This window comes from Salvelinus sp. IW2-2015, linkage group LG27, assembly GCF_002910315.2.
Source record: "Salvelinus sp. IW2-2015 linkage group LG27, ASM291031v2, whole genome shotgun sequence".
Taxonomy (NCBI): domain Eukaryota; kingdom Metazoa; phylum Chordata; class Actinopteri; order Salmoniformes; family Salmonidae; genus Salvelinus; species Salvelinus sp. IW2-2015.
The window spans coordinates 21,320,726-21,333,400 of NC_036867.1; positions in this window are offsets into that span (position 1 = coordinate 21,320,726).

Here is a 12,675-nt window from a genome sequence, read left to right on the forward strand (position 1 = left end):
CTTGGAGTTTGCCAAAAGGCACCTAAAGCACGCTCAGACCATGAGATTCAAGATTATCTGGTCTGATGAAACCAAGATTGAACTCTTTGGCCTGAATCTCAAGCGTCACGTCTGGAGGAAACTAGGCACCACTCATCACCTGGCCAATACAATCCCTATGGTGAAGCATGGTGGTGGCAGCTTCATGCTGTGGGGATGTTTTCCAGCGGCAGGGACTGGGAGACTAGTCAAGATCGAGGGAAAGATGAATGGAGCAAAATACAAAGAGATCCTTGATGAAAACATGCTCCAGAGCGCTCTGGACCTCAGAGTGGGACAAAGTTTCACCTTCCAACAAGATAGCGACCCTAAGCACACAGCCAAGACAATGCAGGAGTGGCTTCGGGACAAGTCTTTGAATGTCCTTGAGTGGCCCAGACAGTCCACGGACTTGAACCCGATCGAACATCTCTGGAGAGACCTGAAAATAGCTGTGCAGCGATGCTCCCATCCGACCCATCCATTGTTTATAACAGGAACATAAACCATGTATAGCCTCAAAATATGTTCAAAAGCTGTTGACTACCTTGTCTCAGTAGGTTTATGTATTAGGCTTGGTCAAATGTAGGTTTAAGGAAGGGTTTCGCATTACACCTAGTCCTGGTGTACTATAAATCATTTTAGTTGGAGATTTTCCATTAATCTGGTTTTTTAGTCCAGGACTAAGCTTAATCTGTCCCCGGGAAAACCTCCCCATAATGTTTAAATGAGTGGAATGGGATGTATTACATGAATAAAACATGTTTACATTACCAGTACATTAATGGGGAAAGAGTAAGAGTATGTATGTTTGTAATCCTAACCAACCCATGCAATGTGAGTACTGTACTAGTCAAAAGTTTGGACACACCTAATTTATTTTTACTATTTTCTACATTGTACAATAATAGTGAAGACATCAAAACTATGAAATAACATGTATGGAATCATGTAGTAACCAGAAAAGTAACCCTACCAACCCTTCCCTAATTGGAGTAATAGACAACAATTTTCAGGCTTTGATGGACACAGTATATTTTATATTAGTTATATTTTTTGTTTTTTGTTTTTGGTCCCACCCTTCAGCTACCCTCAACACCTCACATTTATACTGAACAAACATTTAAACATGCAACAATTTCAAAGATTTTACTGAGTTCATATAAGGAAGTCAGTAAATTTAAATAAATTAATTCGGCCCAAATCTATGGATTTCACATGACTGGGAATAGAGCGTATTTTAAGAAGGTAGGGGCGTGGATCAGAAAACCAGTTATTATCCTCTTCAATGGCTGTGCGAGGTTGCTGGATATTGCCGGGAACTGGAACAAGCTGTCGTACATGTCGATCCACAGCATCCCAAACATGCTCAATGGGTGACATGGTCATGGAAGAACTGAGACATTTTCAGCTTCTAGTAATTGTGTACATATCCTTGCGAAATGGGGGCAATGCATTATCATGCTGAAACATGAGGTGATGGTGGTGGATGAATGGGACGACAATGGTCATGGTATCCCTGTGCATTGAAATTGCCATCGATAAAATGCAATTGTGTTCATTGTCCATAGCTTATGCCTGCTCATACCATAAACCCACCGTCACCATTGGGCACTCTGTTCACAATGTTGATATCAGCTAACTGCTCACCCACACAATGCCATACACGTGGTCTGCGGTTATGAGGCTGGTTGAACATACTGCCAAATTATTGAAAACAACGGAGGCAGTTTATCTTGAGAAATTAACATTAAATTCTCTGACAACAGCTCTGGTGAACATTCCTGCAGTCAGCATGCCAATTGCACGCTGCCTCAAAACTTGAGACATCTGTGGCATTGTGTTGTGTGACAAAAATTCATTTTTTAGAGTAGCCATTTATTGTCTCCAGCACAAGGTGCACATGGTATCTTGGCAAAGGAGAAATGATCACTAACAGGGATGTAAACTAATTTGTGCACACAATTTGAGAGAATTTGTTTTTGCCTATGGAACATTTCTGGGATCTTTTATTTCAGCTCATGAAACATGGGATGAACACTTTAATTGTTGCGTTTATATTTTTGTTCAGTGTTTGTATTTTTGTTCAGTGTATCTCTGAAAACCATCCAGTTTTGATTTCTAATTGCCATATACAGTATATCTGTGCTGTGATGTTTCACAAAAATTCTGAACCTTTCTATTCTCATAGTTTATACAGATTATATATGAAAGACAAAAGCTACATTTTCACTTAAAACATATATACGTATACAGTATATTTTTATTAATATAGATGGGTTTAATCTATAGCCAAGCTTGTTGATTTTTAACATGAGGGTATCCTGCTATTGACACATTTGTTGAATTATGCAACCAACATGTCAACAACAATAATTAATGAGGCAGTCTAGACAGTGCAAGTGAGTGCAGGTAGACCTAGACAGAGCAAATTCTGCGAAGTTTGCAGCCCTGTTCTGATGGAATTGTTGTATGCTAATAGCTTGGAGTATCCTGAGCCATTGTCGAACTGTTGTATTTATTAGAATTGTTTTCAAAACCTTTTAACAATTTTAATGACGGTTGCTAATCAATGTGTCTGAGCACACTCCAGAGCTACAGCGAAAGGGCTGGACCAGCCCCAGGGGGAAAATGTTGCTCTTGTGCCCTTGACTGGGGTGGTGGAGAGCTGACCCAAGTCAAGAGACAGGGTCAGTCTGCTGCTGACAGTTCTGCCCAAACCCCTTCCAATTGACTCCCCTCTGACCATACCTGACCCATTGTGTCTTCTACTTCTAGGTGGGAGACAATATTATTTTTTCTAAAAGTTGGTCCTTTAAAGGCGGTTGTAAATTATGTTAATGCCTGCTACTTTGCTACCCAGTTATGACCAGTTTCTGAAAGGTTGACCCTCATTGTGCTCCTATGCATTTATTTTGCCAGCAATGTAACATTGCTTTTCATAAGGGGAGGGGTGTGTGATAAAGTGGATTTACAGTATGCCCACTCATCACAAACACACACACTGTCTAATCTTCCAATATATTAAAATATATTGTTCTGTTTCCCTTATGCATTTTTCCATTTATTTCTAGAAGCGTTATACTGATCATGAATATATGATAATTTAGCTCCTTTGTTAGCAGTAATCTACAGTTTATAGTTCATGCCCAGTTCAGTAGGAAAGATGTTGTATGGAAAGGTATGTTCATATAATCTGTTCCACAGGTTATTTATATCTCTAGCCTATTCAAGAGTGAAATGTTGTTTCGGTAGACAGAATCATGGTAACACTCACAAGCTACAAACTCTATTTCATTCTGTTAATTTCCTTTCCTTTGTTCATACTGTCAGGACCCGGTGTGAGAAACAGTCACTTAGTAAACTGAGCCACTAATAGTCGGCAGAACCCAGAAGATGAGGCAGACACAGCAGTACTAGAGACGGTGGTTTAATAAAGTAAAAAGGAAAAGATCTTCAGGCAAAAAATATAAATCCACAACGTCAAAAGTAATTCCAAGAGAAAAAATGTATATCCTCCAAGACACAAGGAAAATCCACAAAGTGGTAAGAACAGCAGGGAAAAAACAAACCTCAAAAGAATAATCAAAAATAAACAAGAACAAAACCAGAGTACCTCAAGAAAATCCAACTAGAGAAACAAATGTTCACAGCATGGCTGGGGCTGGGTGCTAACATACAAACACAGAGCAAAGAACTGAGGTACACTAAGGGTTTAAATACTTTCAAGGGAAATGAGGCACAGGTGCAAATAATAACTGGAACAAGGGAAAAAACAAAAGGGTCAGAAAAGCACAATGGGGTCATCTAGTGACCAAAAACTGAACAATCCTGGCCAAATCCTGACACATGCTTCCCACGTTGCCTGAGCTCCGTTTGTCTGTGTCTGTCATTTTGGTTGTGTGTCATGCGTGTGCTCATTTGAGCACCACTATATGTTACTGGGTTGCTGCGATTCGCTGGTTCCATTCACGTAACCATTCATGATTAATGTTGTTTAACGTGTGCCCAATTAAAAGTGGACATGGAAGTGGTCACGTCTGTTTTAGACAGAATATACAGTATGTGATGTGGTTATTAGGAGTAAGCCAGTTACATTTGTATTCGTCAGATGTTGGTGCTATGTTCCAGGAAGTGTACATTGGGTAAAAAAGTAATCAATTAACTAATCAAACTGTTGTTTTGAGGGTGAAATTTGAACCACAGGATTATGTCATCATGGTAAACTATTTTCATCATCGACTAACCTTGAATTTGCACCTTTGAAACAACGTCAGATCTACAACGTTATATCCACTATCAGAACTAAAAGGCTGGACAGAACCTCCTACTGGAGACTTAATCAATGTACAGCTATCCATTTGTGACCCGATTCAGGAAACTAGGCGTATGTCGCAAGTCACGACTTCACAGGAGAAATGTTAGAACGTAAAACAACATGTTTTGATCAAAATGTGTTTTTTGGCAGAAATGCCTTCTCAAACATGTGAACTTTCATGTGCCTTAATATCAAAATTGTGTGCCATCTGTAAATACAAATAAAATTGTTAAATTACGAGCCTAGTTGGTTTAGCCACAGAAAAAGTGAGCAACCTACCCGCTAGCCAGGATTGGCTGAGAAAATGAGTGGGCTGGACATGCCGAGAGATGAGTTTGGATTGGTCTACCATATAGCACGCGTCTGTCTATTGGAGCTGGTCAGTATGTTTAGGTAATCGTGTCGAACGCGGCTTTTACATTTTTTTTTATTGCGTAGTAAAACGGCATAAACCTAATTTCAAGTTAAAGTGTACTGTTAGCTAGCTAACGGTATGTGTATGCTCTCCACTTTCTGGAGGACCGCGTTTTGAAATCAGTGGAATTCGAGTATGATAGCTAAGGAGATGGAGAAAACAACAGTCTGGATTACATCGTCAAACTAAGGCAACCATGCATGGCATCCGACAGGAGATGTGTCCAACCATGATAAATATTGGTAAGATTTTCAGATATTACACTTTTTTTTTTTTTGACAGAAAGTGGTTTCATTTCAAGTGTACTGTTAGCTAGCTAACATTAGCTGGCTGCGTTGCTAGCTAACATTATGTGTATGATCTTATTCTCTGAATCTCAGACACATTTGATTGACTAGTTATAGCCATAGAACCTGGTTGGTTAGCTACCTGCAGATTCCTGCATGGTAGTAACGTCATGAGTTGTGATTATGGTCCATTGTTTAGCTAGCTAGTTAGCTACATGTCCTAACAAAAGACTCCACTCTAATTTTGACAAAGTATTTACATTTCAAGTTAAAGTGTTCTGTTAGCTAGCTAACATAAGCTGGCTGGCTCGCTAACTAATGTTACGTCATGCGTTAGGATTCATTGTTTACCTAGCTAGCTATCTAGCTACATTTCTTATCAAAGACTCTCGTCTTAGTGTGCCAGAGCGCAGAATAACTGATGCATTTTTGAACGCTCAACACCCATTGAATATGTCCGGTGTCAGTAAACATCGACAACAAAACGTAATTCAATTGATGCCAGCTGACAGCTACACAGTCACCAACGCTCTGGATAACATGAAAAAAAGCCTAACCAGCTGTGCTAGGGCAAGTAAAATGGTCAGAGTGGGGTGTTCTCTCAATATGTGTCTGGAAGTAGCTAGCCTATGTTAGCCAGTTAGCTTGGATGCTTGACAGTAGTAGTGAGGTCAGAACTTTCGGAACAACCCTACTTATTGGCCAGAGAGTCCAGTGTGCGCTGTGAATGCGAAACTACAGAGCGATAGGGCGAGTAATGTTCGGTGAGCTGTACTCCATCTCTCTTAGATGTCTGGAAGTAGCTGGCAAGTTAGTACAGAACTGTTGGATCAGCCCTTAAAGCGATGGGTGGGGCTAAGGCTTAAGAGGGTGTGAACAATACTGAATGGGTGTAGACAAAGGGCTCTGCAATAGTAGTACCAAAACCTTCAGAGTTTTCTCAAAAGTGAGTTTACAACTTTCAAAATATAATTAATTTCCCATTGTTTCCTTAAATACAATGTATGATATACAATTTTGTAGCTCTGAGTCTCTACTTTTATCCAATATAAAAAAAAACTGAAATTCAAATGGTGCTACAGACAAAATCCAGGTGGTGAGTCACATTTGGTGTCCCATCCAGAGTTTTAACCAAGCCCAACTTTGATATTTGTCACTGACTACTGCCAATGTGCTGTGGTGACAATGATTATTGAGAGATCTCATAATAACTAAATAGATTCACTGTTGCTATCAAAGTCAATCAAACTATACTGTAGGTTTAACAGAGGAAACTAAATGTCACCATGCTTTATAAGTCATACACTACCGGTCAAAAGTTTTATAACACCTACTCATTCAAGAGTTTTTTTTTATTTTTTATATTTTCTAAATTGTAGAATAATAGTGAAGACATCAAAACTATGAAATAACACATATGTAATCATGTAGTTACCAAGAAAGTGTTAAACAAATATATTTTATATTTGAGATTCTTCAAATAGCCACCCTTTGCCTTGATGATAGCTTTGCACACTCTTGGCATTCTCTCAGCTTCATGGGGTAGTCATCTGGAATGCATTTCAATTAACAGTTGTGTCATCTTAAAAGTTAATTTGTGGAATTTCTTTCTTTCTTAATGCATTTTTGCTAATCAGTTGTGTAGTGACAAGGTAGGTGGTTATAAAGAAGATAGCCCTATTTGGTAAAAGTCAAAATTATGGCAAGAACAGCTCATACTTTAAGCCATGAAGGTCAATATGGAACATTTCAAGAACTTTTAAAAGTTTCACAAAAACCACCAAGCGCTATGATGAAACCTGCTCTTATGATGACCGCAGAAAGAATGGAAGACCCCGAGTTACCTCTGCTTCAGAGGACAAGTTCATTAGAAATATCAGCCTCAGAAATTGCAGCCCAAATAAATGCTTCACAGCATTCAAGTAACAGACACATCTCAACATCAACTGTTCAGGCCTTCATGGTCAAATTGCTAAAAAAAATAACTACTAAAGGACACCAATAATAAGAAGAGACTTGCTTGGGCCAAGAAATACAAGCAATGGACTTCCTTGTGCAGTCCTCTACTGAATAGGGTGCGGAGCGTCAGCTTATTCCATCCGATGGAGACTGCCACAGTCCGGAAGGTGAGGGCGTACTCCACAGTGGTCTGGGCACCCTTCCGAATTGGAGTAGTTGCTCATCTCCCTCTCTGCCCTCCAGTGGATTGTCGAAGATCGCCCTAAACAGAGCCATGGACCTCTCGTATGAACCCAGCTCCTCCTCGTCTCTCCCAGATGGCCGTAGCCCAGTCCAAAGCCCGTCCAGTCAGCAGGGAAATGACTGTGACAACCTTGGACCTCTCAGTGGTGGGGGCTCCCATCTGATGGGCGAAATAGAGGGACCAATGGACTAGGAAGCCACGGCATTTGGATGAAGTCCTGTCATACTTGTCCAGGACGGACAGACAGGCGTTGATGACCTGGTCGGACTGCTGGGTAGGCTAGGGAACTGGCTTGCTGGGGCGACTCGGGGTGGGGGGCCCTCCGCTAGTTGGAGGTGAATTCTCCCAGGTGGAGTTGAGGCGGTGGAGGATCTCACCCATAGCCAAACCCAGTTGTACCAGCTGATCGTGGTGTTGGCAGAGTAGGTGTCCCTGTTCGTCAACCGTCAGAGATGTTTTTCCTTCTGCTGCTTCCATTGTTGCGGGGCAGTATTCTGTAACGAAGAAGCTGGGAGACAAGATGCAGGTGCAGAAGGTGAGTATTTAATGATAAGAAAAAGGCAGATAAACAAAATGGGAGAGGCATACTGCACATGAACACAAACCAATACTGCCTGATGACTGTGACTACAGAGGACTAAATAAAGGGAGAGTAATCAATGTGATGATGAAGTCCAGGTGTGTGTAATGATGGGGAGCAGGTGTGCGTAATGATGATTGCCAGGGCCGGTGGTTAGTAGACTGGCAACTTCGAGAGCCGTAGTAGGTGAGCGGGAATAGGTGTAACAGCTATTAGATGAAGCACAGTGAAATAACACATTCAGTTTTGGTATAAATACAAAATATCTGACATTGTATTCGCATTTGAACTTTCAAATAAAAACGCAGCAATAACACATTTAGATAAACCAAAAATATGACATTGTTTTTCCATTGGAATTTGGATGTACTTTTAGATGCTTTAAAGCATATTGATAACATGTTGGGAGTTAAACAAATTTCTGGCTTTACGTTTTGAGTGGGTGAATAAAAGGTTGAAATCTCATTGGTCAAATAATTCACAAACTTCCACGTTGAAATGACGTGGTGTGCCCAGTGGGTATTGAACACTGTGAATAAATATTAATACTTACGCACCTGAACCTTCTGCCTCCTTCTGAATATATGCCCTGAAGACCGCATCGCTATGTTACCTGCTTCACATTGATTATAATAAGCTTGGACTAAACGATAACAGTTATTAAAATGAGTGCCAGAACAGGAGAGGTAATACAGTCAGACAGCCATCTAGTCAGGATTTATATGTCTTTGTCCCATCAAACAAATCATAGTAAGAGCAGAGACATTTCTCTACCTGCTGAAAAATGGGAAAATATTATCACTCTAAATGCTCTACAATAAATCTTTCACACTTGTCAAGTCCACTTTGTTCATGCTGCCATATTTGACCCCTCTCTCTCCATCAGCTGGGACCTGTTTTGTGTCCCAATCCCTATATAGTGCACTACTTTTGACCACAGCCTATATGGCTCAAGTCAAACGTAGCGTATTATATAGGCAATAGGGTGCCATTTCGGACTCAGCCCTTGGTGGACTACTCTGGGAATAAAAAAATAGGAAGGTCAAGACACTGGCTAAATTTATAACTTACACATTTAAGCCCCTCTTGCACTCAAATAATCCACATGTGCTCATAGTGTACTGACTGAACAAACCCACAAACAGACAGACATGTGGGATTTGACAATGATACCCATGTGTTGGAACCAAAGGAGGTTATGCATGCCTTGAAAAGCAGAACATCAGTATGTCTAACACATGTCTAATACATCTTATTCAAGTTAGAGAACTACTACAAGCACAGCTCCACTGATGAACTAACATGTCATGATGCAGTGGAATCTCTACCAAACGTAGGTTCAAATACTATTTTAAGTATTTTAAATACTTTGCGCTTTTACACTAGTCTGTAGTGTCAAATGGGCAGGGCTAGTAGTTTCTCAACTGTTCTATTGGTCTGTTGAGCCAGGCAAACTCAATCAAGCACAGATTACATTTTGAAATGATTTCAAATAGTAATTGAACTGAGGTCTGTTCTCTTCTCAACCTGCATTAGACGATCACAAATGCACTGTATGATATATACACTATTCTTGACCTATTACACTTAATTGCATATGTAATTGCCTGTCGGTGGTTAAATCTTTGGTTTATCTTCAACAGAGAGATTTCTACAAAATGGCTCATCTGACACTGCTATCTTTGCCTTTTAATCCATGCTATTAAACATGGAGTTATGTACTGGGTATCTTACAGACAACTATAAAGGCCAATGTGATACTGATGACATCCTCCAAATGCATTTGACATGCAATACTTTCACTCTGCAGTCATAACATTACATTGGTGAAGCACAACGAAATAAGATCATTATTTCACTTTTCAATCTGAGTCAGATTCTTCAGCTCATCAGATCATCTAATGTATATGTAAATATTGCTCTCCTGTTAAAAGCTCTCAGCATGAGTATTCAGACAAGGATCATTGCAATGCTCATCACAGCATCACAGCGTCACGCCACCATATCCCACAGTACATACACTGTATTTAATGCCAGAAGAAATAAAGTAGCACATTTCGTCGACAACATGAAAGCAATGTCCTATCAAGTTCCTGTTCCAACTGCATGCAATTGTTGTTGACCAAGTTGAAATCAAAATGAAGTGTATTTTTGTGTCCCAGTAAATCACTTTATTTCTCCAGTGATTAGATACTAATCTAATAGAATCACCCTTTTTTTTGCTGGCTTGTAGTGTATTGAAATGCACATTCTGTTGCAGTCTCCTGCAGAGTATGAGTGTTGGATCTTGCGTCCTAGCCTTGCATAATGAAAGGTGTAGAGACATCTGTTTCCACAGGCAGCAATTAAGTTACTATAAAAGATAAGCAAAACAACTTATAATGAGAAACCAGAATCATACCATAGAAAAAATGAAAAAAGAACTCATATCGCTATCTTTGATCACAGAAAACGGACGCAAATGTACCTCCCTTGTATTAGAACACCCAAAGTCTTGTATGGTGCAGTTAATTATCACCAATCAGCCATATGCCCCCCTCAGTTACACTCTTATTATTCTGTTTCTGTTTCTGCTGATTAAAATAGCAAAATTAAACAGAGGATTTAATTGTAGGTGGCAGTATTACCATCAGTGACTGCCTGGTACAAAACAATTGGCTTCTAACATATTTTAAAAACAAAAGCATCGGTCTTCAAGGACAAAATTAAGAGGGAATCAGCCACTCTTGGAGGACAATTGAAACAGACGCCTCACAAGTCGTCAACTGGCAGCTTCATTAAATAGTCGCAAAACACCAGTCTCAAAGTCAACAGTGACGAGGCGACTCCGGAATACTGGCCTTCTAGGCAGAGTTCCTCTGTCCAGTGTCTGTGTTCTTTTGCCCATCTTAATCTTTTATTTTTATTTGCCAGTCTGAGATATTGCTTTTTCTTTGCAACTCTGCCTAGAAGGCCAGTATCCCGGAGTCGCCTTGTCACTGTTGACTTTGAGACTGGTGTTTTGCGGGTACCATTTAATGAAGCTGCCAGTTGAGGACTTGTGAGGTGTCTGTTTCTCAAACTAGACACTCTAGTGTACTTGTCCTCTTGCTCAGTTGTGCACCGGGGCCTCCCACTCCTCTTTCTATTCTGGTTAGAGCCAGTTTGCGCTGTTCTGTGAAGGGAGTTGTACACAGCGTTGTACGAGATCTTAAGTTTCTTGGAAATTTCTCGCATGGAATAGCCTTAATTTCTCAGATCAAGAATAGGCTGATATTTCAGGTGGCATTTTAAAACAGCTCTTACACTAAAAGGACATGATCATGATTTTCACAAATTCATAGTATTATTCTAACCTCATGGTGTGGATATATATATATAAAACACAGGAAATCAAGTTTTTGATTGCATTAAGGCTTTAACATCTCTGAAGGCGTTATGATTGATGGGTACGTACTGTAGATAGTTATGTTTCTACACTTCAACACACAGATGGTCTGGGTCCAAAATGACCCCCTATTCCCTATAGTGCTCTGTTCAAAAGTCATGCACTACATAGAGAATAGGGTGCTATTTGGGAAGCAACTTTGATGAGGACCTTTTTTTTCAACAAATGCCAAGATAGCAGCAGTGGCTTCTCTTTCACACTCCTGCATTGTCATGTCCAATAGCTCAACTGAGCCACAAACATGAACATGGCTAGACAATTAGGCAGATGTTAGCATGGGTCACCCAGGCCCAGAGAATAAACTAGTTTTGACACTGCAATATACTCTGCTTTGTCGCAGTGGCAATAAACTATACAGTGGGTTCACATGCACAAGCACAACATGGAAATTAATATTAAGTAGGAAGGGGTTGATTATTGTGATGATGAACCTTCTTATAAAGATATGATGAAGATATGTTTGCTACTAATAGTTACTAAGCTACTAATAGTTTTGTCTCGCTTAAAATTGCAATTTGTGACTGCTTGCATGTTGATTATCAGGAAAGCAACCTCAACAACCCACTGCTTGATTGTTGTTTGGCAAAGAATATTTGATTGTTTATCCTTCACGTTTCCAAATTAGTTGGCTTGTTCTAACCTATCTGTCGGGTGTACTAGAAATGCGTTGGATCTCAGGCTTCAGTGATCAAACTGCTACACGCATAGTAGCCTCTGTGGGGGAGGTTTTGTAGCAGAACTTTAAATTAACTGTGAGTTTAAACTGATACTATGAAAGAGGATGATTATTGGTAGTTAGTAGTTACAGTACGTTTTGTTGTATGATATAGCTTTGTATTTAATTAATTTTTTTATTTTTTGTGTGTCAATAGAAGGGTGATACTACAAAAGAGAATCTTTTGAAGTAGAAGGGTTTCCCCAAATAACTGCCATGAGGATAACTGCCTGTGAGGTCTCATCTAACCTGTGGGATACCTGAGGTCTCAACTGACCAAATAAACGGATGCAATACTGCTGGCATGGGGAATGGGAATCAGGGCACGGCCTACGGACTAAACAATGAGGCATGTGTACAACTGAAAATATTGAGTAAATAAGCAGCCTTAATAAAAAAATTTTTTTTCGATAGGCATGAAAACCACATATCAACAGGTTCAACCATGATTCTAAGAATAATTACACAAAGAGAAAATAAATATTTACCTAATACAATATAACATACAGCAAGCTGTACATTGTGACTAAAAGAAGAAAAAACTCAGTGAGCTATTTCTACTAGGATAATTGCCCCCAACAAGTGTTTAAAACCTCTCTGGGATATGTGGGACGGTACCATCCCACCTGGCCGGTACCGTCCCACCTGGCCAACATCCAGTGAAAATGCAGAGCGCCAAATTCAAATAAATTACTATAAAAATTTAACTTTC